This window comes from Leptonychotes weddellii, chromosome 6 (assembly GCF_054177405.1).
Source record: "Leptonychotes weddellii isolate Sample4059 chromosome 6, ASM5417740v2, whole genome shotgun sequence".
In the NCBI taxonomy this organism is placed as follows: Eukaryota; Metazoa; Chordata; class Mammalia; order Carnivora; family Phocidae; genus Leptonychotes; species Leptonychotes weddellii.
In genome coordinates, this window is record NC_138374.1 from 89,502,976 (window position 1) to 89,527,694 (window position 24,719).

Consider the following 24,719-nt stretch of genomic DNA (forward strand, 5'->3'; position numbering starts at 1 on the left):
GTTGCTGGAGTGGTGGGGGGTGGGAGGCATGGGGTGGCTGTGTGATAGACATTGGGGAGGGTATGTGCTATGGTGAGTGCTGTGAATTGTGCAAGACTGTTGAATCACAGATCTGTATCTCTGAAACAAGTAATATAATATATGTTTAAAAAAAAAGAAGATAGTAGGAAGGGAAACATGAAGGGGGGGAAATCAGAGGGGGAGATGAACCATGAGACACTATGGACTCTGAGAAACAAACTGAGGGTTCTAGAGGGGAGGGGGTGGGGAGATGGGTTAGCCCAGTGATGGGTATTAAGGAGGGCACGTATTGAATGGAGCACTGGGTATTACATGCAAACAATGAATCATGGAACACTGCATCAAAAACTAATGATGTAATGAATGGTGACTAACATAACATAATAAAATAAAATTAAAAAAAAAGTGTACTGCTTTGTAACAGAAAGTTGAATTTGAAAAAGTATTACTAATACAGACTTTGCAATGAATTACCAAATGCCAAGTATTTGAGATGATAATGCTTCTTTGCTATCTCCCAGTTTCTAGATTTTTTTGTTTTTGCAGTTCATTTTTCCATTGTTTATCTTTACATCTTCGTATCTGGCTTTTCCAGCTAGTTTTTGAGCATAGGAACTGTCTTTTTTTTTTTATTATTATGTTATGTTAATCACCATACGTTATATCATTAGTTTTTGATGTAGTGTTCCATGGTTCATTATTTGCGTATAACACCCAGTGCTCCATGCAGAACGTGCCCTCTTTAATACCCATCACCAGGCTAACCCATCCTCCCTCCCCCCTCCCCTCTAGAACCCTCAGTTTGTTTTTCAGAGTCCATTGTCTCTCATGGTAGGAACTATGTCTTATACTTAACTGGATCTCCCATAGTGCTGAGCATGGAGTAACCACTCAGTGAATGTTGGATCTTAAATATTGTCAAAATACTTTACGAATGAATGATTCCTAGTTGGATATTGTTTCTGTTTATTTTCCATTAGCATTTTCTAGGAAAAGTGAAGTTGAGAGTACTGGGGACTAAGAGGACAGCTCCCTCCACTTTTGGCATCCTGACCAGGCCAAGTTGTGCTCTGAGTTTGTAGAACCATGTTGCTTTTCTCCTCGTCCCTTTTGATAGGAAAGAGAAAATTCGGAAAGCTATTATCTGCTCTGGAAATGACAGAACTCGCCATTCAGGAGGTCTTTTTCTGAATATCTGTGTCTCATTCAGGTCTAATTTGGACAGGATGTTTTTTTTTTCTCTCTTTGGAATCAGTTGAAGAACAAGATTATAGATTTTTTTATAGTTTGTGTCGAATTTGATAATATTTGTAAAAGCATATTATCAACTGTAAAATATTATGGAAATTATTATTCTTTTGCCATTATTAAGATCAAGGGAGTAGTATAATTATAGCAAGGAGGAGCAAAATCATTCCATAATTACTTCTAGGGTCTGAATTTTCTATTTGACATAATTTGTGAAGATACTTGATCGGCTTTGTTAACTCACATTTTATTATTGTAGTTATTGGATAGGTTTGAATATTTGAAGATCTAATGTGTCAGTCCTTTAAAAAATCAGGTCAAATCATACATTAAGATGAAGAAATCTTGAATAAGCTTCACTGGCTGTGAAGTTACCTAATCTCTGTAGGTGACACATTTCTCATAAGTAAAATATTACTTATTTATCGGGGCTGTTGTGATTTTTTTTAAATGGTCATGAAGGACACAGCATGGTGTCTGGCCTGTGGTAGGTGCTCCATCTTCATTAATGTTTGCTATAAAGTATATAAAGTATTACTTTATTTTATTTTTTTAAAAGATTTTATTTATTTATTTGAGAGAGGGAGACACAGCGAGAGAGGGAACACAAGCAGAGGGAGCAACAGAGGGAGAGGGAGAAGCAGGCTCCCCGCTGAGCAAGGAGCCCGATGTGGTGCTTGATCCCAGGACCCTGAGATCATGACCTGAGCCGAAGGCAGACGCTTAATGACTGAGCCACCCAGGTGCCCCAAAGTATTACTTTAAAACCCCAAATTCAATAGATATTTATTGAACACCTACTATGTGTCAGGCATTATTTTAAGAGATAGACAACAAAGCCCATAAATCAAAGATTCTTGTCCTCCAGGAACTCATATTCTAACTGGGGAGTTTGATAAACAATGGACATAATAAATAAGGAAATTATATGGCAGGGTACAGGATGATTAGGGTTTTGGACCAAAAGAAAGGGAAAGCAGGTCAAGGAGGATCAGGACTGTTCAGGGGGAAGAGGCACAGACTGGGAGATTAATGTTGTCACATTAATTGTGTCTCTCCTTCCTAGTTAGGAGTTGACATTTCAACTGACATGATAAATTACTTAAATTGGGAGAAATTTGTCTCAAAGGACAGGTGGCTTTTGGGGGTGAGACACAGGTATCTCTTAAGGAAGTATTCAGTACCCCCTTTGTTCTAAAGAACAGCTGTTATGCTCTAGAAGCTGTGAAAATGCCTGATACTCTTCATTGTGAGGTTTAAAATATGTGGAAAGTTATACGCTTTTTCTTTTCCTTTCTCCAGAAAGTAAGCAAATGATGTTCTTTTATCTTTTCTTTCAATGTCAATAAAATAAGCATTTCTAATGGTATTATCAAATCTTTCCTTAGGCACTATTTCCTTTACTTCCTAATGGATGTAGTTCTAATCCAAACCAGAGACACATTTATGTTGAGTCTCTCATTATGTGATATTATAACCATGAGTGTTTTCAAAAATAAGAACGTTTCTATTTTCCAAGAGTAACTTGGCTGTAGGCTAGGAATGTGAGATGGCCTCTTGCCGCAGGTAAAGTGTCTATTGAAGTACATTATTTAGTAAATGGTAGATAATTCTTTTCCTGGAACTCATTTGAAAACTTACTGTAATATAAACCCAGCTTTTTTTTTTTTTTTAGGATTTTATTTATTTGAGAGAGAGTGAGCGAGTGAGCAGGGGCGGGAGAGGGGCAGAGGGAGAGGAAGAAGCAGTCTCCCAGCATTGGTGGGGCTCTATCCCAGGACCTGGGATCTTGACCGTAGCTGAAGGCAGACACTTAACTGACTGAGCCACCCAGGTGCCCCGAAAGTCAGCTTTTTCAATTCCTAGTCAGAGATGGTAGTTTTTCTATATTTTAAAATTGGATGTCAAATCCATACACATATATACAAACACGAGTATTTTTCAGATATCTAAATTTTCAGATTTAAAATTGGATGCCGTTAATACGTGTATATATCACGTATAGATATCTATATATACACACATAAGCATATTTTAGTGATTAAGTTAATTTGGTTAATTTCATAATTATTTGAAAGAATTGGGGAAACAAGTAGTTTTCATAATTAAAGATTACTTAAAATTAAATAATTGTGGTGTTTGTGCAGGACAAAATCAGTGTTTCAGTGGTATCTATGAGAGTTCTTCTGTTTAGACGTTACAGTCAGGAGGTATGCAGTGCCTAGTTGATAAAATTGGAGTGTTTTTTTTTTAAGTTTATTTATTTAAGTAATCTCTACACCCACTGAGGGGCTCAAACTCATGACCCTGAGATCAAGAGTTGCATGCTCTTCTGATCGAGCCAGCCAGGTGCCCTGAAATTGTATTTTTGAAAATAATGTGAGGACTCTGTTTTTATCATCAAAATATGACATTCACATAGTTCATGATTTGTCAAATGCACATGTGTGATTTGTGAGCCCAGAGTACTTGCATTTATTCAGAACTTCTAGAGTTCATGATTACTTTGTCTGAATTGCATGTATGAAAGCTACTAGAAAAGCCAATGTTATTCCATTGGAATGTGTGCAATTGTACCTTTCCTTTGTGGTTGAAGGACTAACAGTGTCTCTTTTTTGAAGACAAGTTGAAACATAGGATGGAAAACTGACACTTGAGTAAGTTATGTTTGGACACTGAAGGAGTAAACCAAATATTTACTGGCAGGATAATGTAGTATAGTGTTTAAGACCATTGAGCTAAGCCTGAACACCTGGGTTCAAATCCTGTTTTGCCACTTACTACTAGCTAGGCAATTTTGGGCAAGTTACTTAACTTTCTGGTCTTTAGTTTCCTCACCTGTGAAATGATAAGAATAATATAATAACTACCCTCTAGGGTTGTTTTGAGGATAAAATGAGTTGGTATTTGTAAAGCACTTAGGACAGTGTGTGTTAAGTTAATATAAAAATAAATACCACAATAAGTCTAAAAAAAGAGCCCTTACCTTTAAAGGGACATACTTAAATCTTTACTGATAATATACTATCTGGAATTTGCTTCAAAATAATCTAGTAGGAGAGAGAGACGTGGAGTGGGTGAGAAGAGAGATGAATCAAGATTGCCTATGGGTTGATAATTATGGCAGTGGAATATAGATACATGTAGATTTATTACGCCCTTCTCTCTACTTTTATGTAAGCTCGAAATTTTCCAAATCAAAAATAAAATTAAAAAAAGGACAGTTTGCCCTGTCTTATCCTCTTATTCTTCCTTCCTTCCTTCTTCCTTCCTTTTCCTCCTTATCAGTCCTTATCTAAATCTGGCATACCATTTCTGTCTTTTTTGGTGTTCAAATGCCACCTTGTGTGAAGTTCTCCTTGAGAACCCCAGCCACATCGCATCTTTTCTCTTTTGACTAATTTAGCCCCTGGGCCCTTCCTTGGGTTTGTATGCAAACTGTGTGGCTTTGTGGTTATTCCCCTTAATGCTTTTTCTTCTCCCAGGCTTAAGTTCCTTGGGAGCAAGATCATCTTTGTAATTCTCATAGCAAACACGTTGCACATCAGATCTTTGTTGAATAAATGGAATTTGTTGACTATAATCTAGAAAGAGCCAAAAACAAAACAAACAAAACACAAAACCTTTCTTTGTGTCACAGTTGTTACTAAAGTATCATGTTTCTGGATGAAGGAGTATTATTAAGATTTTGTAGTGGTAATTCCACACAGGACTACTTGTGGCTTTATATTGAAGTATTTTTGCTGTTTGGGGCATTTCCTTTTATCTTTTCAAGGACTTCATTTGGAAAATTAATGCTGTTCCAGGTTGAAATATCTGTCTAATTCTGGCTTATTAGGAATCTGAACATGTGTAAGACTTGTTTTCTATTTTATGGTTATGGAAAATAAGATTCTCTTTTTCCATCTGGGGACCCACATTTTTTTCCATTTATAGATTTTAGTGATACAAAGAAGAGTCTAGTATGAAATCGGAAAAAGTCAATATTGAAAACCTAAATCATAGAACTTTGTTTCACTTCTGCATAGGCCCTGAAACCATGGAAATAAATTAAAACAACCATAATTTTAGCCACTCAACCATCCCCCATAATGCAAGTAAGCTTTCTTTTGGTGTATTTTTTTTTTTTTTAAGTGGCCTCCTTGTTGGGCTTGAACTCATGATCTTTGAGATCAACTCCTGAGGTGAGATCAAGTCGGACACTTAACTGACTGAGCCACCCAGGTGCCCCTGCTTTAGGTGTATTCTTGAAACCATATGTAAAACACATTTTGGTAAGCTAAAGCATTATTTTGAACCCAAGAATTTTATGTCTATTAAACATAATAATAAGTGGGATAATTTTTAAAAAAGAGAGACTGTTACAAAGCAAAGAATTATAATTAACCCTTCAAGTGTTTTATAAATCTGCTTGTTATAAGTTGAATTTAGCTGAGGTGAAGATTCCACTCACTTTAGTCTTTTCTTTACAATAAATCTTTTTTCTTGAACTTACTGCCTAGTAGTGATTTTATGATAATCAAAGGCTACCTTTGAGTTTCATTCACTTCAATCTCCTTTCCATTTACATCCTCTGTAGAGGTGCTAATCACCAGTGAAATAGTTAAGAGATGACACTAAAAGCAAAAAGAAGCACTAAAGGACACAGATAATCCATAAGCTAAACAATCAAGTTCCTTAAAAAAAAATCACCAACAGGGTTATATTGCCTAAAGACATTATTCCATGATTTTCCCACTTGCAGTGGAGAATAAATAGTCTCTGCCTTTGATTTTCTCCACTCCCCTTGCTCCATCGCCACCCCAGTGGCATGTTCTCATTAACCCAATTTCTTGACCTTTAGCTACTGCACTGAAGAATTCAAATTCACAAGAAGTGAATTGCCTCATTCATATCTGCAAGGTTCGAATCATGGTTAAATTTTAGGCGGGGTGTCTGATTATGAACAGGCGTGAGAGTGGATGTTCTTTAGTGAGGATCCACACTTGCTAAGCTGTATTGTTTCATTCACTCATTTAGCTTTTCCATAGCACTGGGGACAGTGATTCTCCATGTAGTCATTGTGACATATCATGCCATCTTTAGCTGACTAATGAGGTTCTAAGAGAATTTAAAAATAAAGTAAATTTTCGGGGTGCCTGGTTGGCTCATTTGGGTAAGCTTCTGACTTCGGCTCAGGTCATGATGTCAGGGTCCCAGGATTGAGCCTCGTGTCAGCATCACCAAGCATTGGCATCACATCAGGCTCCCTGCTCAGTGGGGAGTCTCCTTCTCCCTTTCTCTTTGCCCATCCTCCTCCCCCTGCTCAGGCTTGTGTTCTCTCTCTCAAATAAATAAATATAATCTTAAAAAAAGTAAAATTTTCCATATGCCACATGGAATTATTGAGAAGAATGAAGGGGCAGGTACTAAAGAAAAGATGTACAAGAACTCCCCCAAATAAGGATCGCTAACAGTTTCCAGAGGCTTTAATAATTTTTGTTTTGTTTTGTTTTTTACATAGATTGAAAAAATCTCATACTTCCTTAGGGATAGGGACCTTGTTTTCTATTCTGTTGTATCTTTCCACAACCAGTAACACATTTTTCACAAACTGAGTAATCAGGAAACATTATTTTTAAATTCCTTTATTTTATTTTATTTTTTTTTGGGAAGTTGGGAAAAACTTGAATCTGTAAATTGATAGGACTGTGGGAATTTATTCATGAAAAAGGCTTGCAGCTGAGGCTGACTTCTTTCCTATAGTAGACATGCTCCTGGTAGAAGGATCTGCTGAACCACTTCTGTTTTTCCCATGAACTGGAGAACAGACTTGTATTAAGTGACAGAGATAAAAGTAAGCCTCAATTTATTACATTACTTTTCTTCATAGATGGGAACCCAGGCCATACTATTCATCATTCAGGGGAAAGTCAGGTGGCCATGACTTTATTTCTTTTATATCATATTTTTGCATGAAAAGGTATGTCATTAATACCCTTAGGAAATAAGAGTATTCTTTTGAGTCCTAGAGGGACCTTTTATCAAGTAGATTCTATCTACCTCAGTGAATAGATTTCTGACTTTTAGTTCAATTTTTCTTTTTTTAAAAAATGGAAAAACCATAAATATATTAAAAAACAAATATGCTGAGGAAATTATCTATCTGATTGGTTTCTCTGTCACTCTGGGAAATTTTTATACTATTCCAGCCTTTATAGAAATTTCCTAAAATTTTAACATGGAGCCTCCCCTATATTTTCTGTCAGAGTGTGTAGTTTTACAATAAAGTTAATGGATTTTATGATAATGCATTTAATTTTATCTATGACATTTTCATAATTCAATCTGTTGCCCCGAAATCAAAACAAATGTACTTTTGGCTTATCCATTAGTTTGAATCATCTATATCATTCCACCCATACTCAGTTGCTTACATATACTCACCGTCCACCATATGAAAGGTACTGATTTAGTTGTTCAAAGTAGCAAGGGTTGGAAAGAGAATGTTTTTTGTTTAGTATAATTTTCAAATATCAAATCATAATGAGTTCAAATGAAAAATGACTTAATGAGTTGAGTAGCTGTGTTTTTATTTAATTTATTTATTTTTAAATATTTATTTTAGAGAGAAAGGGCATGTACACAAGCTGGGGAGGGGCAGAGGGAAAGGGAGAGAATCCCAAGCGGACTCTCCACTGAGCTCAGAGCCCAATGTGGGGCTCCATCTCACAACCCTGAGATCATGAACTGAGTAGAAATCAAGAGTTGGATGCTCAACTGACTGAGCCACCCAGGCGTCCCAGAGTAGCTGTGTTTTTAAAATCCAGGCTTCTCTTTGTTACTGCTCAGAAAAAAAATGAAGAATTATATGATGTACCTCAATCAGTGGTATCTATTGAGAGTCCAGACCACTTTAGATTACTTTGAATATTTGAAAACATGAAAGTGTTCAGACAGTTTATGTTTCCATGTAATTGTCTTACTACTGTATCACTCAAGGGTGTGGTTGCAGATGATCTAAACCACTCTAGCTATTTAAGAAGAAAAAAATTAACGTAAGGAATTAGGTGCTTGCTAATCATTGGAAGGGCTGGAGGATTAGACTCCAGGCTGACCCTCAAGGAATGGCTTCAGAATGACACTGTGTTACTGGCCATCAAGGAAACTACTACTGTAGTTAGTTTAGGAAACTGGAATCTTAGGAAATCTGTATGTCCACTGCTGCTTTCACCACTTCCAGGAGTCTTGAAGCAACTGTTGTGTTCTGGAATATTCTACCTTAGCTGTGATTCATGATCAGACTGTTGTCAGCACTGTTAGCTTCAAAGCTTTCTGTTGCCTGCTAGACCTACACCAGCAAAACACCTTGAGTACTGCTTCTCCCCCATTTAATTTGACTCTGAATTCAGGTTGTACAGAAGTACGTCTAATAGTGAAAACTGAAATGCATGGAGATTGCTAGTTACTAAGGGAGTCTGGGAAATGAAGTTTTATTGTTTGTTTGTTTTTTAGCGTTCTAGTCTCTGCAGTATAGGAAGGCAAATAAAGAGATGCAGAACAGAAGTTGAGCTAGCCAGTTGCTGTATCTACTAGAAATGCTCTTATTATTATTATTATTTTTTAAGATTTTTAAAATTTAAATTCAATTAACATATAATGTATTATTGGTTTCAGAGGTAGAAGTCTGTGATTCATCAGTCTTATATAATACCCAGTGCTCATTACATCTTGTGCTCTCCTTATTGCCCATTACCCAGTTACCGCATCCCTCAACTCCCCTCCCCTCCAGCAACCCTCAGTTTGCTTCCTATGATTGAGAGTCTCTTGTGGTCTGTCTCTGTCTCTGGTTTCATCTTGTTTTATTTTTTCTCTCTTCCCGTATGAACCTCTGTTTTGTTTCTTAAATTCCACATCTCAGTGAGATCACATGATAATTGTCTTTTTCTGACTGACTTATTTCACTTAACATAATACCCTGTAGTTCCATCCACATCATTGCAAATGGCAAGATTTCATTTTTTTTATGGCTGCTAATATTCCATTGTATGTATATATTACCACATCTTCTTTATCCATTCATCTGTTGATGGACCTCTGGGCCCTTCCCATAGTTTGGCTATTGTGGACATTGCTGCTATAAACATTGGGGTGCATGTGCCCCTTCAGATCACTACATTTGTATCTTTGGGATAAATACCCAGTAGTGCATTGTTGGGTTGAACTACAAATGCTCTTTTGTTATTCCATGTGATTGCTAGAAAATAAATTTAGAATTTGACTGATTAAATGAAGGAAACAATTTTCAGATATAGACCATGTATGTTGCATTTAGGTCTCCATGTAGATTTTTAAAATAGATTTTTTGTTTTTATTATCTAAGTCTGCAGAAGAACATCTAGTAATCATTAATTATATTGTCAGATGTGCCAACTGGAATAATTCAGGTATCTATGTGTATTTATAGTTTAAATTCCATATGTCTTCTCTTTAGAACTTGGCTATCTTTTGAAATTAAAACTTTTCCCACTGGTAATTATGCTAGTGCATTTAATTGAGATTATTTTTTTGGCATAAAGAGCATTAAGTAGAGCAAATGGAGCATAAGCAACATTGGTTGAGTAAACAATAAATTAAAGAGTCTGTAATGGTTAAATAGCATACTCTTGAATATTATATGAAGTGAATTTTCCTTTCCATGGTGCATACTATCAGGACAACTGGCCTAGCCCAAAGTCAGAAAGCAGAATAAACTATGATAAAATGAAACATCAGAAATGAACAGGCCTTACTGTTAAATGTCCTGACTTCTGAGGCTATCTGTTGAATATTTTCTTTATAAATGAGGAGAAAGATTTGTAGACCTAATTGCTATAAATGTAACTACTATATTCCTTTCATCTCTGGAACTAGAGGGTACTTCTCTGATTGCCTTTGCTAAAGGTGCATCCCCTCTTCCCTGGGACTGTCTGTTTTGTTAATCATCCTTAAATATTCTCATAGCACTTGTCATGATCTGATTTGTTTTTGTTTATGTGTCTGTCTCTGAACCTTATTAGAATGCAAGCTGCATGAGGGTAAGTGCTTTCCCGTGTTCACTGTCCTCAGAACCTACAACAGCCTGGCACGTAGTGGGTACTGAATATTGGGACAAATGAATGAAAGGGGAAACTGCATTGGAATAACAATCAGAAGATCCAGCCATAAAAACAGGAGACTAACTGCCTGTCAGCAAGATGCCTGTATGTTCTGTGCAGTTGGAGAAAATATCTGTCCTGCTAAACCTTGTATATACACAGCTGAGCATGGGACCCGGCACCTAGTAGATTTTTTAATGAATATTTGTTGAGTAAATTAACTAACCATGACTCAGATCATTAGACCTTTTTTGTGTTTAGTTTCCTTATTTCAAGATGAAGGGAGGGATCAGATAATCTTTAAGTCCCTATTTATTTATTTGAGAGAGTGAGCATGCGTGTGCCCTACCAGAGGGGGAGGGGCAGAGAGAGTGGGAGGAGGGAGAGAGAGAATCTTCAGCAGGCTCCATGATCAACGTGGAGGCCCTAACACCAGGCTCATCTCACCACCCTGAGATCCTGACCTGAGCTGAGATCAAGAGTCGGACGCTTAACCAACTGAGCCACTCAGGTGCCCTTTTAAGTCCCCTTTTAGATTTAACATCTGTGATCCCAGATCTGTATATACTTTGGTTAGGTTAGTTGTGTTTTAGTTTTTTATTTTTTGTTTTGAATCCCCAGGAGAATTTTCTGTGGTCTGTTCTGTTGAGCAAGTTAAGCATTCCATGATTTTTATTCATATATAAAATGAATTAATTAAGGACATAAAATTTGCCTTTATTCAAGAATGTTGACATTAACAACAAATGCTTAATGTATAGTAACCGCGTGTCTTGAATGAGACAATATTTTTCTCTATAAGCACAATTTATTAAATAGCAGTTATATAGTGAGTTAGTCTTATACTTTTACAAGATTTCTTATTTACAAAAATCACAAATCAGAAGAAAAAATACTTTGCCATACCATATGCTGTAATTTTTATCCTGAAAAATAAGTCCTCATTGTTTGTGGCCTACCCAGCTATTGTGTAGTTGATTGAACGTGCTTGTTCAATGACTGTAGGAAGAGATGCCTCCAGTGGGCATTTAGCTTCTACTGTGGGCAGGTTTTTTATTACTAAAGAATAATATTGTACTGTTAAGTGGACAAAGAAGTTCTAAAACTATGTAGAGTGTGACAGTGTTGTTATGAAAAATATATGGGTAAAAATGTCTGGAAGGTCGAAGATAAAATATTAAGATGTTGGGTGACGGAATTGGAGTTGATTTTTTAATTTATTTATATTAAAAACATTTTTAAAAAATTTGATAAATATTTATTGCACACGTGTTATGTGTCATGAAATGTAACAGACATTGGAGGGTGCAGCAGCAAACCAGACAGACATGGGCCTTGCCCTCAGAGCCCTCCCAGCATAATCACTTCATAAGCAAGCTCTTCCATAGCTTTTCTTTTCTTTTTTTTTTTTTGAACACGACCTCAAAAACTAATGATGTACTATATTTAAAAATTTTTTATCCAAATGAGCATGTAGCACTTGTATTATAAGAAAATGATTACCAAAAATTTCTTCCATGAATTATCAACTAGGTGTTCTATTCAAAATACACAGGCAGAATAAATAGCTATTTAAAAAAATAAAACAAATAAAACAATCAATTTACTAGCCTTTCCTTTTCTTTCATGACATTGATATTTTTGAAGAATATAGGCCCATTGTATTATAGACTCTTAATTTTGGGTTGTATGATTCAATTTTTTAAGCATATGACTTTATATTTTAGTTTCAAAAACATGGAAATATATAAGAAAGAAAACATTCACCCATGATCCTGGTACCCAAGGATACTGTTGACATTTAGGCAGACTTCCTTTTTTTCCCCTATGAATTTACTTTTCAACATAATTGGGATCCTTCTGTATATGTAATTTTTGTATCTGATTTTATGAGAATTTCCCATGTCATTGAAGGCTCTTTGAAAGCATATTTTTTGTAGCTTCCTTATATTCCTTATTACACTTACACTAACATATATTTAAATACTCTCATTGTTGGGCATTTAAATTGTTTCAGAAGCTCAGGACATTCCAGTCTTGAGTTTTGGGGCCTCTTTCTGGGTAAGGATTTGCTTTCTCTCCATATGCCAATGTATTTGTCTGCTCAGAGTGCTTGTCATACCATCTGCAGCGACAGTGCATTGTCATTTTCTCAGCCTCACTTCTGGGAGATCACAGGGAGCTGAATACCGCTGAGTTAAACAGAAGTTCAACTTGGCTGCATCTTCAAGGTCTTGCTTGGTTTCAGTCTTTTTTTTTTTTTTTTTAAGATTTTATTTATTTATTTGCCAGAGAGAGTGAGAAAGCACGGAAGAGGAAGAAGCAGGCTCCCCACCGAGCAGGGAGCCCGATGTAGGGCTCGATCATAGGACCCCAGGATCATGACCTGAGCTGAAGGCAGATGCTTAACTGACTGAGCCACCCAGGCGTCCCTTAAACAAGCTTTAATTCACTTTATTTTTCTTGTATAAAACTGTGTGGTGGCCATAGCAGGAGCCCGGTGTGGGTCTTTATAAGACGGTCAGTGAATCCCTGATGGGGAGACTTGGTGAACACAGTCTCTTTCCAAAGGTCAGGGGTGAGACAGCTGTAGGTCTTGGAAATGGCGTCCAAAGTGGCCTTGGCCAAGTTGTCAGGGTGGCAGTGCAGCCCCTGGCTGAGGCGTAGCAGTCGTCAAGTCATCAGGAGTTTCTTTCTTTTTTCTTTCTTTCTTTCTTTCTTTCTTTCTTTCTTTCTTTCTTTCTTTCTTTCTTTCTTTCTTTCTTTCTTCTTTCTTTCTCTTTTTCTTTCTTTCTTTCTTTCTTTCTTTTTCTTCCTTTCTTTCTTTAAAGATTTTATTTATTTCTTAGAGAGAGAGAGATCCCAAGTAGGCAGATAGGCAGAAGGAGAGTGAGAAGCAGGCTCCCGCTGAGCAGGGAGCCCAATGCAGGGCTCGATCCCAGGTTGCTGGGATCATGACCTGAGCCGAAGGCAGACGCTTAACTGACTGAGCCACCCAGGCGCCCCAAGTCATCAGGAGTTTCTTGGGCACAGGGGCTGGGGCCTCTGGGGGTGCAACGAGGTGCACCAGCACAGAGCCATAGTGGCCAGTCACCTTGCCTGGAACAGTGTGGGGTTTGCTGATCTTGTTCCCCTAGTAGTTTCACAGCACAGGGACAATGGAGAGCTTGGCCAGGATGATGGCTCCATGGATGGCAGTGGCTCCCTCCTGGAACACGTAACACCCAGACCGATGTGTTCACTGTAATCTCTGATGGCAACAAACATCTTGAACCTGGTCTCCTGGGCAGCACAGGTCTGCTTTTGCACAGGCATAATCTTCAAAACCTCATCCTTGAGGGATGCCCCCAGGAAAGAGTCAATGATCTCAGATTCTCTGATTGGCAGGGAGAAGAGATAGATCTCCTCCAGGGACTTGATCTTTATGTCCTTAGCCAGGTGGCCCAGCTTGATGACGGAGATCCACTCCTTGTCATCGGCCTTGCCTCCTAGAACTCCACAAGCTCTGTGGCCTCCACCTTGCCCCGACCATAGCTGCAACTCTGGCCCCAGATGCCGCTGCTGTGGCCTTCCTTGCCGGGGCCCCTGAGCCCTTCCAAACCACTGGCATCATCCGCCATTTGGTGTTTTCTCAGAGAAGAAGCTGGTTTCAGTCTCAATGAAATTCCTTGAGAGAGAGAGTTTCTGGTTGGAAGAATACTCTGTGGTTTCTTGGTAGAAACAGTAGCCCATGGATTGTGATTTGGTTCTGCTGTTCCCTCTGGGGGATTCATATTAATGATGGAAGAGGCAGAGGTTGGTTAAATCTATCACCTCCTGAAGTGGTTCTTTTCTTCAGAATAAAGGAAAAGAATATGCATCATCTTCTCTGTGATTCTTTTCCTAACACTGCCTTGTAATCCTCCACACTGGACCCAGCCTGGTTAATCACCTGCTCCTCTGAATTATCCATGAATCTTATCCTTAGGTACATATTGCAGCCCTCATGCTGTACTGTGTTCTCTTGTATATAAGCCTGGCTTCCCTACAAGGCTTTGAGTTTTGTATCAGTTAGACTTTGCACTGCAACAAATCACATCAAAACTTAGTGGCTTAGAGTAGCAGCCATTTATGTAGCTCATGATTTTGTGGAATCAGCAGTTTGGGCTGTGCTCAGCAGGGCTCAGCTGATTTTTGCTGGGACTCACTTATATGGACAGCTGCTGGGTCAGAGGAGTCTGGCTGATTGATGATTGGGACACCTCAGTTATTCTCTTGTGGTTTCTAATTCTTCAGTGGGCTGCTTGAACTTGTTGACATAATGGCTACAGGGTTCCCAAGAGCATCAAGAGGGCTAAACCTTAATATGCAGGAACTTTTCAAATTTCTGCTTCTGATACAATTGCTACTATCTCATTGTCTAAAACAAGTCATACGGCCAACCCCAGGGTCAGTGTGGGAGAGCACTATCAAAGGGCATGGATAGAGGATGTGTGAACAAATGGAGCCATTCCTGTAGTCAATCCACTACAATTTCCTTACTGTCAGGATTACATCGTACTCATCTTTATATCCTTAGCTTGTACCATGTGTTTGGCATAAGGTAGGTGCGTGGGAAATGCTGAACTGATGTGTACAGTTATCTGACTCCATTAGTGTGAACCCAAATTTGAGTAATCTTTGGGATACAGAGAGAGCATTAAGGCAGTGCTCTGGGATGCTGAGCTTTAGGGGACTCTGGTGCTGGCTGACTAGGAGTTGAAGAGGTCAAGGATGTGCCAGCAGGCCAGAGATGTCCCACCTAGAGATTATGCTCTACCTTCCTCTAAATCCTGTTCCAAGTAAAATGAACTCCTAAATTCTCTACCTAAATGGCCTTAAGTTGCTTTCAGGACCTGTGTAGGTCTCTCTCTCTCTCTTTTTTTTTTTTTCTACTAAAGGAAGACTGCACCAATGTGTTCCTCCTAGGCCCAAGAGATGGCCAAGGGGTAGCATTTGCACAATGAAGATTAGAGTGGGTGGACATTGGACTTTGGGTTGGGGTACCTGTAACCTTGCTTTGGAGGTTCCAGAGGGTGTGGAATGGAACTGGGGGTAGGATGAGATATATATAGGCCCCAGGCAAGGGTCCCCTTTGCCTTGGACTGCAGAGGTTGGGAGGCGGCCTAACCAGGGATCTTAAAAGGCTATTGACAGTAGTGGGACTCTTCTAGGGGCTGGGCTGGTCTTAACTTGAATTCTGGGAGTTTTGATTAAGTCAGATGACTTCAGGAATATAGTGAACTAAAATACTGCTAAATAGCTGTTTAACTTATTATATTTTATGGCAGTAAATGAATGTGGTGCTTCTTTTGTGAGATTATGAACTGAAATTTTGGCTCCTGTCAATATATGGCGAATTTGTGAGATTATAATCTCTCTTTTAGGAAATGTGTCAAGTTGTTAAGCTAGTTTTCCTCTATAAATGGTGAAGTCTTTTATTTGTAGTCTAAATGATTAGTCTACAGAGCCTCCTGGAATAGTAATAAAGTCAGTACTGGGGCGACTGGCTGGCTCAGTTGGTGGAATGTGCGACTTAATCTCAGAGTTGTGAGTTTGAGCCGCACATTGGGTGTAGAGATTACCTAAAAATAGAATCTTTAAAAGAAAAAAAAAATGAGTACCAATTTACACAGGACTTTAGCATTTATAAATTTAATGTGGACTAGAGGGGATCGTAATAGAAGTTCAGCATAGTGAGGCATTTAAAATAGTTTTAAGAGATGGAAAGCTGGAGGGCAAAGCAGATACAGGCATACCTCTGAGTTATTGCAGTTTCAGGTCCAGACCATTGCAATAAAGTGAATATCACAGTAACTCGGGTCAAATGAATTTTTTGGTTTTCCAGTGTATAAAAGTTATGTTTACACTATATTGTAGTCTATTAACTGTGAAATATCATTATGTCTAAAAAATGTACATACCTCAATTAAAAATATTTTATTGCTGAAAAATGCTAACTATCATCTGAGCTTTCAGCAAGTTATCTTTTTGTGGGTAAAGGGTCTTGCTTCAATGTTGATGGCTGCTGACTGCTCAGGGTGCTGAAGGCTGGGGTGGCTGTGGCAATTTCTTAAAATAAGACAACAGTGAAGTTTCCTGCATCAACTGACTCTTAATTTCACGACAGTTTGTAGCATGTGATGCCGTTCCCATAGCATTTAACCACAGAACTTCTTTCATAATTGGAATCAATCCTCTCAAACCCTGCCTCTGCTTTATCAACTACATTAGGTAGTGTTCTAAATCCTTTGTTGTCATTTCAACAATCTTCATGGCATCCTCACCAGGAGTAGATTCCATCTCAAGAAACCACTTTCTTTGCTCATCTGTAAGAGGTAACTTCTCATCCATTCAAGTTTTATCATGAGATTCCAGCAGTTTAGTCTCATCTTCAGGCTCCACTTGTCATTCCAGTTCTCTTGCTGTTTCCACCCCATCTGCAAGTACTTCCTCCTCTGAAGCCTTGGACCCCTCAAAGTCATCATGAGCGTTGGAATTGACTTCTTCCAAACTCTTATTCATGTTGATATTTTGACCTTTCCTATGAATCACGAATGTTCTTAATGGCATCTGGAATGATGAATCTTTTCCAGAAAGTTTTCAATTGACTTTGCCCAGATCCATCACAGGAATCACTATCTATGGCAGCTCTAACCTTATGAAATATATTTCCTAAGTAAGAAGACTTGAAAGTTAAAATGACTACTTGATTTATGGCCTGCAGAATGGATGCATTAATCATGTCTTACATCTCCATCAGAGCTCTAGGGTGATTAGGTATACTGTCAATGAACAGTAATATTTTGAAAGGAATCTTTTCTTCTGAGCAGTAAGTCTCAACAATGGGCTTAAAATATTCAGTAAACCATGTTGTAAACAGATGATGTACTGTTATATAGGCTTTGTTGTTCCATTTCTAGAGCACAGGCAGAGTATATTTAGCATACTTCTTAAGGGCCCTAGAGTTTTCAGGATGGTAAATGAGCATTGTTTTCAACTTAAAGTCACCAGCTGCATTAGCCCCTAATAAGAGAGTCAGCGTGTCCTTTGAAGATTTGAAGCCGGATAATGACTTCTCTTCTCTAATTATGAAAGTCCCAGATGGCATATTCCAGAAGAAGACTGTTTCATCTACACAGAAAATCTGTTGTTTAGTGTAAATGATGTAGTTTTGGAATAGAGGTGAGGTTTGGTGGGGTGGGATCCAGAGCCGAAGGCCAAGAAAAAATTCTTGAGATGTCTTTGGTGCAAAAAGGTAGTTTTATTAAAGCCCTGGGCAGAAAGAGCTGTACAGGGTTGTGAGGAGCAATTGATTATATACTATGGGGCTGGGGCAGGTAAGGAAAAAGGGAGGTTTTCAAAAGAACTTTCATATGCTAAAGAGGACCTACAAGATTCTGGAGGCCTTGCCATCATCAAGTTAAGATTGTTTTTCCCTCTAGTAAAGCATTAACATTAAGACAGTTGGGAGCATCCTGGAAGAATGTCACACATGTCCCACCCAGGAGTAGAGGGGGAGGGGGAAGGTTGCACAGTGTCAGTTTATGCTTTGTCTTCAGCTAGCCTTCTGCTCCCTTATCATTACCACCTTCATTAATTATCTTAGCTCAATCTGCTGGATGACTTGCTGCAGCTTCTACATCAGCACTTGCTGCTTCACCTTGCATTTGTATGTTATGGAGACGACTGCTTTCCTTACACCTCATGAACCAACCTCTGCTGGCTTCAGACTTTTCTTGTGCAGCTTCCTCACTTCTCTGAGCCTTCACAGAATTGAAGAGAGTTAGGGCCTTGCTCTGGATTAGGCTTTGGCTTAAGGAAATTTAGGTCTTCTATCCAGACCACTAAAACTTTCTTCATATCAGCAGTAAAGCTGTTTCACCTTCTTTTCTTTCTTTCTTTTTTTTTTTAAAGATTTATTTATTTATTTTAGAAAGAGAGAGGGAGAGTGCGTGCGGATGTGCGTACACTGTGAGGAGGGGGCAGAGGGAGACAAGCAGACTCTCTGCTGAGCGTGGAGCCCACCGTGGGGCTTGTTCCCAGGATCCTGAGGTCATGACCTGAGCTGAAACCAAAGGTTGGGCACTTAACCAGCTGAGCCGCTCAGGCACCCCAAGCTGTTTCACTTTCTTATCATTTATGTATTTATATATGCACTTTAAATTTACTTCAAGAATTTTTTCTTTGCGTTCACAACTTGGCTGTCTGGAGCAAGAGACCTAGCTTTTGGCCTGTCTCAGCTTTTGGCATGCCTTCCTCACTGAGCTTAATCATTTCTAGCTTTTGATTTAAACTGAACAATGTGCCGCTCTTTGACTTGAACACTGAGAGACCATTGTTGGGTTATTAGTTGGCCTAATTTCAGTATTGTTTTGTTTTAGGCATTAGGGAGGCCAGAGGAGAGGGAGAATGACAGGGAATAGTCAGTGGAGCAGTCAGAAGGCATACGACGTTTGTGGATTAAGTTTGCTGTCTTCTTATATGGGTGCAGTTCTTAGTGCCCCAGAACAATTGCAATAGTAACAACAAAGATCACTGATCACAGATCACTGTAACAACTATAATAACAATGAAAAAGTTTGAAATATTTTGAGAATTAGCAACATGTGACATAGAGACATGAAATAAGCAAATGCTGTTGGAAAAATGGCTCTGATAGACTTCCTTGACACAGGGTTGCCACAGACCTTCAATACGTAAAAAATGCATTATCCGCAAAGTGCAACAAAGTAAAGTACATTAAAAGGAGGTATGCTTGTATGAGAAACAACTGGGGGGACTTGTGTTACTGTGGCTAAAATGAATTTCAGAGATACTTTCTTTTGTCTCCTCCCCTCTTCTGCCCACCTCCCTCTTCTTTAAAGAATCCCATTGGTCAGTAAGTTGTTACATGGAAAATTACCTTTGCCTCTGGTAATTGCTTTTAGGAATTTTGGAATGATATGGGAGTCCTTAACAGACAAGTTAGAATCAAAGCTTATTGCATTCTGGCTATGGCTTGAATTTGAAATAAGAAAGGGCAAACATAAAAGTTGTAGTCTTATAATCTGAGGATTAAGTTAAGAAGTCATTAGCAATGAACACGTGTCTAGTAATTTCATTTACAAGCCATTTGATTAATGACTACACTGTAAACATTTCTTCAGACTCACATAGCTGTCTTAAAGCTGAATTGTTTTTGCAAGTTGGCACACAGTTATCTTTTCTGGTTTAATGTTTGAAAGACTCATTACATATCTTCTTACTAGAAAGTTATTTCCCACTGGTTATAGTAGAATTATATTTTAATGTGATATGATTGGATAATAACACATTATCATCAGGAGAAGGTAGATTTTCCAGGCAATTGAATTACTGGAGATGTTATTGCTGGGAAAACCCAATTACCCCTGGGTTGTGGACAAGGAACTTCCTGTTTCCTACTGGAGATCTAAAATTGATTACATTCAGGCTAGTAGACTTATGCTGTAATTCCTAGAATCACAAGATTCTAGAGATATTAGGACTTTAGAAGCTATCTAATCCCACACCCTCATTTAAAAATAGTTATTTGGGTGAAAGGTCTCTTGCTCAAAGTCACACTGGAATCAGAACCCAAAGACCATGATAGCCCTGACCATTACTTCTAAATACAGAGTGTCTCTTCTCTGTTTATACAAGGTATACATTCTGAATAAATGAATAAAATCTTAAAAACAAACAAAACAAAAAACCTGGGATCGAGTACTGATTGGGCTCCCCGCTCAGCGGGGAGTCTGCTTCTCCCTCTCCCTCTCTCTCCCTGTCAAATAAATAAATAAAATCTTTATACATTCTGGAGGCAGAATCTTTTAAAATTTTGTTTACATCGGGGCGCCTGCAAGGCTCAGTAGTTAAGCGTCTGCCTTCGGCTTGGGTCATGATCTCAGGGTCCTGGGATCGAGCCCCGCATTGGGCTCTCTGCTCCGCGGGAAGCCTGCTTCTCCCTCTCTTGCTCCCCCTGCTTGTGTTCCTTCTCTCGCTGTGTCTTTCTCTGTCAAATAAATAAAATCTAAAAAAAAAAAAAAAAATTATTTTGTTTGCATCTAATATTTAAAGGGTTTTCTATAGTTTTCATGGATGCGTTAACTAGAAAGCCAAGTCTTAGTCTTTTTTTAAAGTAAGTTCTTTGATTTACCTTTATTATTGCCGAGGTGTATCACAGTAGCAAAATCGTTCCATTCTTCCTCTTCTTTTTTTCAGTATAATTGACACACAATGTTACATTAGATTTAGTTATAAAGCATAGTGATTCAACAACTCTCAATGTTATGCTATCCTCACCACAAGTGTAGCTATTGATGTGAAGTGGGCTGGGAGTGAGCGGTCCAGAAAGAATTCTTGAGACGTTTTCTGGGTAAAAAGGTGTTTTTTATTAAAGTCTGGGGACAGGACCCACGAGCAGAAAGAGCTGCCCTGGGATTGTGAGGAGCAATTGATTGTATACCTTTAAGTTGGGAGGGGCAGAGATAAAGGAAGTTTTCAAAAGGATTTTCATATGTTAAAGAAGACTTGGGCGTCTGGGTGGCTCAGTTGTTAGGCAACTGCCTTCAGCTCAGGTCACGGTCCCAGGGTCCTGGGATTGAGTCCCATATCGGGCTCTCTGCTCCGTGGGAAGCCTGCTTCTCCCTCTCCCACTCCCCCTTGCTTGTGTTCCCTCTCTCGCTGTGTCTCTCTCTGTCAAATAAATAAATAAAATCTTTAAAAAAAAAAAAAAAAGACTTACAGGATCCTTGAAGGATCAGCCTTGGCAAGCTAAGGTTGCTTTTTGCTGCTAGCAAAGCATTAACATTAAGGCAATTGTGAGTTCCTTGAGGAATGTCACTCTGCCTGTCTCAAGTACTTGCAAGTTGTAAGGAAATTTAATTTTATCTACACTTCTTTTGCCTTTGTTCTCCTCATCAGCTACTATCTGTCACCATGCAGTGCTATTACACAATACCATCAACTGTAGTCCCTCTGCTCTACCAATCATTCCATTCTTTATAGATCTTTCCCCAATGAATTGTGGGACCCATAAAAAAGGTAAATCTTGTATTTATTTTTGTTGTGCTTTATTTACTTTTAAATAGGTGATTCTTTCACAAAATTTCTACTTTAACATTTCTTTGATAATTTATAAAGACATTTATGCAACCTACAAATGTATAAATATGTATGTATCTTGTCAGTATTTGAAAAGATTTGAGATTTATTTCATTTGATGTTAATATATTATAACCAAATTATTAAGTTGTTTTAAGGTGTGTCATGCTAACGTAGTTTTTTCCCATTGTTTTTTTTCCCAATTGAAACAAATGGAACATTTAGAATATATAAATAAACCAGTCCTTGCAATCTGATTAATTTTAAAAAGGAATGTGACTCTATTATGCTGTCTGTAATCTGTCTTATATTTTAATACCCATGTGGTCAAGAAATTCTTGGTTATCCTCTACTTTTTCATTTTTTTCCTTAGTATTCTTTTTTTTTATTATTATATTACCTACAGTTAGAAATCAGCTGGTTATTATCATTATATGTTAAGAATGTAGAGGGATTTTTGTTTTTCTTTATGATTAGGAAAAACATTTGCTTGTGAAGTGTGAAAAAATAGTAATGTTATATTTGCAATAGAGTTTTGAAGCCAATTCCCAGGGTTACACAGTGAAAAAAGATAGTGGAGCTGGGAATAAAACCAAGGTCATATGAGATTCATTTTTCTTAGTGGATGGGAAATAACATCACTTCCCCAGAGAACAAACTCTGTAGCTATTAGAAACAAGAGTTCTGGGGCACCTGGCTGGCTCAGTCTGTAGAACATGTGACTCTTGATCTCGGGGTTGTGAGTTTGAGCCCCAAGTTGGATGGAGAGATTGCTTAAAAATCTTAAAAAAAAAAACAAGAGTTCTTAATTTAGATTATAATACTGGCGTAGATGCAAGAAATAATAGGTACAGGGAACTTCTAGCATCTTATTGTTGGCTGGAAGTCTGATTCTGCTAAAAGAAGAGGAATTCATTATAATGAAAGGACCCCAAAATAGGTGTCAATTTCCATTTGCCTGGCCTTGTGGCCTTAAGTAAATAATTTAACTGTTTTTAGCCTTCAGGCAATAACACCTGTTTTTCCAAACTTCTAAACTTATTGTGAGGATTAAATGTGATAATGCACGTGAAAATATTTTGTAAATAACTGCTGTACAGATGTGAGTTAGCATTAAGCCAGAGCATCTGATGCATTCTCCTTTTATCTTGCCAACAGTGTCATCTCTTTGAAGGTGGACAAAGCCAGAGAATTACAATTCTGTATCTTTTAATGACTATCAAAGAATATATTGGTGATATGGCCTTAAAAGGAATTCTGGGAAAGGTGACCTTATTAGAGTTATAATGTCAAGGCAAGGTGGTACTGTATATCATTTTTAAAAAGTAGATTTTGGGGTGCCTGGGTGACTCAGTTAACCGTCCAACTATTGATATCCACTCAGGTCACGAACTCAGGGTCTTGAGATTGAGCCCCACTTGGGGCTCTGCGCTGGGCCTGGAGCCTGCTTAAGATTCTCTTTCTCCCTCTCCCTCTCCCTCTGCCCTGCCCCACCCCTCGCCTGAGCTCTCTTTAAAAAAAAAAAAAGAAAAAAGAAAAAGTAGTTTTTAAGAAGTTTAGAGAAAAAGATATTTTAAAGGAACTGTGACCTATGAAGATGGTGATAATAAAAAATGAAATTCTGATGATATACTTGTGAATGATCTAAACAGTAGAGAAAGGTTTACAGGTAAGGTATTTTATCTAACAAAGCCAGCGATACAGACAACTCTCTGAGCACAAAGGTCACAGGAAATATACAAAATATCAAGGAAGGAGCATGTAACTAAGAAAAAATACAAGAGTAGCATTTATTTAAAATGGAGTTGGTGACTTTCCCATATAGTACAATTGGCTTTAAAATATGCATCTAACAGAACATATTTCAAAGAACAGTGGCTACTAGCTACTCCCTGGTTATGACTGAAAAAGAATTCAAATAAAGTTTAGGTGTGATAGTGTTAGGGAGTTAAAACTGGGAATTACCTGAGGTTTATGAAAAGGTTAGGGCAAATAAACCAATAAAAACAAGTTAAAGACAGGAGAATAGGACTCTTGTTTGTTTTTTAAAGTTGAAGCTCTTTCCAGAAGATAGTGGAGGATAAGGTCGCTGATTAGGGAAGATGAAAAGCCTCTTAAAACTATTCTTTACTGGAAATACATTGCAGAGACTGACTGCATATTCACCAGGGTTAGTTGTAGGAGGTGAAACATTTGGGTTTAAGTGTCTTTCTTTTTAGCGTTACTGTTTAATGTATTCGGTTGGTGTAGCCACTGTGCATGCATGGATGTCTGGACGTGTTGTAGTCCATCCTGATCTAAATTTAAGCCTCATTTTGTGTTCCTCTGATTAGGATTTACCAGTCACAGTTTATAGATTTTTAGTGATACCGAATGCTGAGAATGAGGGTATAAAAAAATTGATGAGAAAAACTACATGTTTACCAGCCTCTAGTCTACAAATCATTCCTAATTATTTGTAGTAAGATCAATGAATCAACTGATGATCATGGATACAGTTCTTCAGATATCTGTTCTCAGTGTGGGGATCTGTCAGTTAAAGGACCAGAAAGAACATTAAGAGCACCTTATAATGCCTGGGGATCCCTTATTAAACCTCTCTTCCAAAGCTGATATGATATGTAGCAACTTAAAATGAGCTATTTATTTGGCTGTGCATTCTCATTTACATTTTATGTTCAAATTCTTTATAGCTTATATCAAAAGAGAAGAATAGAGCCTGGCAGCAACCCCTTTTGTAAGGCCATATTTAAAGTTTAGTTTGATATTGTACTGTAAGAGGGATGCTAAAAATAATGTTCATAGTGAATCTGTTTTCCAGTTTTATTTTAAGATTTGGCTTTTTAAAGCTATCTTTAGCCTTGTATGGAAGTACTTATTCCATGAATTTATATAGAAGTAGCATTTCTGGCCAAGTAGAAAAAAAAATGACTAGTTGATTCATTTTCCTAGAAAACTAACAGATGCTTTCCTAGAGATAAAACATAATCAAATTTATTTAAAATTGACTTGATGACTTTCCTGTAGTAAAGCTGGCTTTAAAACATGCATTTAACATAACATATTCAAAGTTAGAATAATGGCTACCAGCTACTCCTTGACTCTGAATTAAAAAGAATTCATATGAAGTTTTAGATGTTAGTTGAATTAACTTATAAGCAACTTCCAATGGGGAAAGAAATCATTAAGTTGGCACTTTTTTTTTTTTTT

The 24,719-nt window shown here is 37.9% G+C and overlaps 1 protein-coding gene and 1 pseudogene across 1 annotated transcript in view; one reads left to right on the forward strand and one right to left on the reverse strand.

Moving 5' to 3' along the window:
* The window catches only part of DNM3 (dynamin 3), a 533,769-nt gene that overhangs the window by 27,356 nt on the left and 481,694 nt on the right, over positions 1 to 24,719 (forward strand). The gene's annotated exons all lie outside the window — the stretch shown is intronic.
* LOC102734970 (small ribosomal subunit protein uS5 pseudogene) lies at positions 4,672 to 16,928 on the reverse strand (annotated as a pseudogene).